Source organism: Glandiceps talaboti, chromosome 15, assembly GCF_964340395.1.
Source record: "Glandiceps talaboti chromosome 15, keGlaTala1.1, whole genome shotgun sequence".
Classification (NCBI taxonomy): Eukaryota; Metazoa; Hemichordata; class Enteropneusta; family Spengelidae; genus Glandiceps; species Glandiceps talaboti.
In genome coordinates, this window is record NC_135563.1 from 5,183,316 (window position 1) to 5,189,421 (window position 6,106).

Sequence of the window (6,106 nt, forward strand, 5' to 3'; positions counted from 1 at the left end):
CACTATAAAAACTTTCCAAAATGTTATACTTTTTGGTACATTTTCGGTCAAAGTGACAGACAGTTTGTACAGACTTATCATATATAAGGAGATACATGTATATTTCAATGTATATCTAGTCGAAGCTGTCGAATGTGTTGACTAAAAATACATAGCTTTGTTCAGGATTCCTATCAAGTGTTTGTTTAATATATGTAAAACATGTACTAGGTTATCAGAACTTTGGCTCCCTGATAGAAAAATAAGTAGACTAAATTTCACAGATTGTACATGTAATACCACTAATGGATTGAACGTTATTACTTTACGGGAAAAGTATATTACAAGTGTCAATGAGATAGTGTAGGTTGTTGTAATCTTCGGGTATAAATCACGGGTGTTGGAAATTAATTTTGTACAGTCTGATACGTGTATGTGTAGTGATAGAACTCTTGGTAGACAAACATTGTGCTTTACAAATGATCAAATCTGATACTGTTTTTCCCTCCTAGATTTTTACTGGGGTTTCATTTCACTTAACAACCTTAGTCCTATGTAAAAAAAAAAAGTCTGAATTTTTTTTAGATTTTATCCTTTTTGTTGCAAGCATATGAAATCGTAACGTCACCGTGGTGATTGCATGGACATGTTGACCATTTTGTTCTGATGAAGTTGAAAATGATTTACCCCATTAAACTAAAAAAAAAATGTATAACTGAGAATTAAACTGTTATTGCAGGACAAAGTATGTGAATAATTCTCATCTGACAATATTTACTGTACATTAAAAAAATCTTCAAGTTTTGCTATCAAAACTCTAAAGTGATAGTTTGAAAACTGTTAGTTTGATATTTCATAGGAGTTACAGACACATGATGATGTATCAATCAAAGTCTAAATAATTACCAAGTAAATCATTATAAGATCAATCACCAGCTCATATTTCAGGTCAGATAGCTGACAACAGGTGAAATATTGTCAGTTTGTTCTCTTTAACATATTCAGTGTGAAATCAAAGGCCTTCTGAGTTCTATAATCTTTCTACAAACATATTCCAAACCACAGGTAAATCCTCATAGGATTATCAATGCATGCTTTAGTGTTTCCAATTAGCATGTCTGTCTAAGTTTTTCTTTTTTTCTAACATTTTTTCAAATATTATTTTGAAGTTTTGTGATTAATTTTGGTACTTTTGATTATCACATACATTTTACACACTTCACTCAAAAGTCTGTTAGGATCTTTCAGTTGTAGAATTTCCGTCATTTTAAATTTGATGGAATAAGTTGCGAGATTAATGGTTCAATGCAGGATCAAAAATTCATTTAGTTAGGCCTCATCCTTAAGTTTTCAAATTTTGCAAAAATTACATGAAACCATTCAGTGTTTGACCACTAGTATTTCTGCATTTTGTGAAGCAAAGACTAATCTGATGAGACTTGGCAATATATAGTAAATAGATACACAGAGACAGAAATGCTACCGAGCTAGCCGTTCCACTCATGGCCTAATGTTGAACAGAAATTGAAAAATATCAAATTGGCAAACATATGGTCAGGCTGTATGTTTTGCCCATTTTTACACAAACCAAGCTGTAAAAACAAATTAGAATTCTTCTCTAGGTATCTTGTTGAGTCTAGCCCCAATATGTCTTTTAAGTAAAAGTGCCGAGTAAATGATTTGAGATGATTTACGAGACAGTTCCATAGTACATGTTTCTCCTAAGGAGATGATGTGATCATTGTACAGACTAGCCTACTTTAAGAATTCTTGTTAAATTGAAATTCTGAGGCTTCCGTCACAAATGCATATTCTTCATCACCTGTCATCCGTGCTATATCCCAGTGGTGTCATGTCTACTGGGATACAGAGTGAACTGGTCAAGTTACTCAATCTGTCTAATTGTGGCTCACTATTGCCATTCATTAGACAAGTGATGACATTTATTGCCTTGAACGAATGACACGTACATGTAGTCTTGCAGTCGTTACCTTTCACCTTGTTTGAAGATGTTAGATTTACAAGCACATTGTCTCCTAAAATGACGACCTTCAACTCGTCTTTATCTTGCAACTTTTTTATCGTAGACAATAGTGGTGTATTAAGAATAGTTTTATCAATTTTATATTGTGAGATGCTATTTCAGGATTTTAAGCTATCAGAAATAAGTCTGATATGCTGACGATAGCATTATGATAACTTGTAAAATCATTCATACAGTATTAATCTCCGCAATTGATATCTTTATGCCTGTTTATAAGATAAAATATGACTATCCTTCATTTTTAAATTGTGTGAATGACACATTATATCAATTTGCACATTTTCTGGGTCACAACTGATACGCTAATGAGTGCTGTGATTGGGCATTCCTAAAAGTCCCTCGATGGGTCTAGCACACACTGGTACTTCCAAGTATTTTCCCCTCTCACTTAGTGACAATTACGCTTTTAAATTTCACCTCATGGCAATTTAATGAAGCGATCACGTGCGATAACTTGATAAGTTCATGACGCAGGTACCGTAATCTGATGTCTGCGACTGTCACAAGGTTGGTACGCACAAACACCGGACGTCGTGTCATCTACCGCAAAGGGACAACCCTGACACATCTAAAAGAAGAGAGATTATAACAATGACTAATACGCTGATGTTATTGTTGCGATCTCAATAACAGCAGGCAAGGCAGTTCGTAAATGTTGATTCAAAACTTGAATGCATTTACATTGGAGGATGCAGTGTATTGATTTTGTATACATTGTATTTCCTAAAAGACTTCAGGTAGTTGTTAAATTTCAAGAGCTCGGCTTTTTAATAGCTTAAAAAAGAAATCGTCTCTATTAAAGAAAAAATGAAATCCATATAGCATGTACACTATAGCTATAAATGTTTGTGCTTGAATTGTAGTGAAAAAGAGATATTACTAATGTAAGGAGTATACATGTACATGTACGTGTACCAAGTCCAACTGAAAAAAGTATTCATTAAAACCTTCATAATAAAGATATCAGTCTTTGTGGAAAAATGAATATGGGGAAAAATGTTTGAAAAAAACTGAATCAAATTGAAATACCGTGATATGTACCCTGTACATATACATTATATGATTGCTATATTGGTAAGGTTACCATACTGTTTCTGTAGCTTCCCAAAGCATGTGCCTTGATATCATCATAGTCTACCATGTATCAGTCAGCTTTCTTACACGTGTTCACCATTCCCCCATTAAACTTTAGTTGCATCAACAAGTAAATATTGCACACTTGAAAAAGAAACACAGCAAAAAGAGCACGGAGATCACTAGCATCCAGTGTTGCTATGGCAAGGTGTTCTCCTTAATCAGTACACACAGTTTGGCCAGCCTCCAGAATTACTTATCAAGCTAAAAGTTGCCGACAGCCCATGTGAAAAGCCCACTTGATAGTAACAGCTGATAACCTAACACGAGACAGATATCTAGTAATTGTTCTGTAATCAAATCCTAGGGATGATGCCTGTAGGAGGGGATAGTGTACAAAGGGAGAGTTGTACGACTTGGACATCGAATCAAACTTTTTGTATGGAATACACATGTACTAGCCAGTTTGTTGAGTGGTGCTCATAAACATCACCTGATATACATAGCTGTATAGTTGCATCAATTGCAGGGGGATCACAGATAAAGTTGGTATTCCACAATGATAAGCTGATGTGACATTCCATTTTACACTGGCTATTACAAAGCAACAACCAGAAAATATGCTTTTAATGATATTTCGATAGCCTACTCCAAAAAACATGCCTATTTGGAGAGGAGGGTTGTAGTATATGTACACATGTTGAAAATAAGCCACTTATGAATTCATGGTAATTTGCTACTTTTTAAAGTTGAAACAAATTGGATATATCTTGTTTTTTCTGGCTACATGTACATGTACAGGGTTGTCTCCAAAGATAATTTTGAGGTGAAATCTTCAGTGAGTTTCTTGTTTCAAATGAAAGTACTTTTAAGGAAACTACGGATTCCTGATTTTTCTCAACAATGAAATTGTATCTACATTTTTGTGTGTTATCTGAATCTCTTGTGTGACATTACAATTTGTGAAAGGGGAGTGGGGGAAGGAGCCCAAAAACCATGAAGAGTAAATGAAAATAGACACATGAGTAAGTTTGAAATGCAGAAGAGTACAACCGTTGAAGAAGTTAACACATTATCCATGTGTATAGTGTGGGCAGGATGGTACGTACTTTGTGATTTATGTGTCAGTAAGCATATACATTGACTGACTTTGATGAGCAGTGACGCAATGGCTGATAACTTTACAGCTGATACATGTGCACATCACACGTTTGTTTTCAAGTTTTATTGTTGGGTGTGTACCCCCCATTTGTTTGGATGCTACTTCATAATTTCACTATTCAAGTGTTATCTCAACTTTGTCCTTGTAAACTCATTTGAGGTGTGTCCCCAAACCAAGGCAAGTAGTACTTGTAGTTAATAAAGGGATGTCATTTTAAACACTTCAGAGTGTCACTCATTTTCCTTCCTGATGTTGCCGAAAGATGATCATGGATGTGTTGTCATGATTTTCAATTTTTTTCCTTTAGATTCTATCTTTGTAAATCATCAGAAATAATTACTCCACTACAAAAAATGGGGAATTTTTTACTAGTTTTGCACCATGAATGAGAAGCTTTTTGCAAGAAGTTTGAACTAAATCATCATAACACATAAACTGGGGGAAGCAAAGTACCATTGACCATATCAGAAATAAATACTTAGCTAAGAAATAAAGTTTTATAAATGCAGACTTTTCCTAATGATGAGAGAGTTTTCATAACAGAGAAGGAAAGTCTAGCAAATTTAATTTCCAATTTGGCATCTGCTCCTTATTCTTAAATGATTTATGCTTGCAAAAATCTGGTAGATTTAACTTCTCTCTGAAAGACTTCTTTATTTTGAGAAGTGTAGGGGTAGTCATTGAAGAAAACATGCCTGTTGGGGGAACCATACAAATGTACATTTTGTATTTGTGTGTCTGTCTGCCTGCTAATTGGTTTGTCAAGTAGTGTAACATCACCCATCACCAATAAAACTTTATGAGGTTCTAATTCATCACACATCTACTTACAAATTACTTGTACAAAGAGAAACCCTACTTCACATAAGTGAACTAAGTCAAAGAGTAAAGAAACAAACTATAAAATTTTTTATGATCTCTAGTAATAAAATCTAGCCTATTGAACCTAGACTTGGGGTGATTGGAGGGTTAGTGTGTGGGTGGTATTCTTTCAAGCTATTCCATCTTGACAGTACTTAAAGTTTCAACAAAACATTTATGTAATAATATACTGTAATGCATAAATGATAAATTCTTAAAAAGCTTCTGGTTCAAAAACATATGCACGTGTCAGCATTTCACTTCAGAGTGTACATTGTACATATATCTACAATACCCCAATTATGGACATAAAAAGTATCTGGTAGAAGCTTAAGCCAAAGGAAAAATTAGAGTATTTTGCAACTTAATACTAATTGACAAAAAAAAATTTGTTTGAAATATTTTCATCCCATTTGTATTTGTTTTGCAACATTCTGAAGTCGAGATTTATTAAATTGAGAAATTTGTGAATTTGATATTAAATGAATTATTTGAAACTCAAATATAAAGATAAGAAAGAAATATTTTTAATTAGTAAGATACATGTAAGAAAGATGTATTTTATGATTTTGAAGTGATTCAGACTTTGCAAATTAGAAGGAGTTAGAGATACAGGGATCATAAGCTAGAGGGGAAAGAAACATTGATGCTGCTAGGGAAAACAAATAATTGCTGGGGGAGTATCACCAAAATGATAACCTTTGAATGTGTTTTGTGCCGACAAAGGATTGTCTGTTGATGTAGTTGATAACTGATGTGTTGCTGCGTAAGATCAACACACTATCCTCCTATGTGTTATCATTGTGTTCGGAGATGTAAAAGATGAGCTGGCGGTTGGACAGATATGACAATCTTGTGTCACTGGGACTGATTGCGACTTTAACGACAATGAAATACTTGACAAATTGGGTCACTCACAGATTACGCACAATATAATAGACTTAAATGGCTTGTTCTGGTATGATTGGCATCACCGTAAACATTTT

The 6,106-nt window shown here is 34.1% G+C and overlaps 1 protein-coding gene across 1 annotated transcript in view; it reads left to right on the forward strand.

Annotated features, from left to right (window-relative positions):
* Positions 1-6,106, forward strand: part of LOC144446136 (peroxisome proliferator-activated receptor delta-like) — a 93,751-nt gene that overhangs the window by 78,714 nt on the left and 8,931 nt on the right. The gene's annotated exons all lie outside the window — the stretch shown is intronic.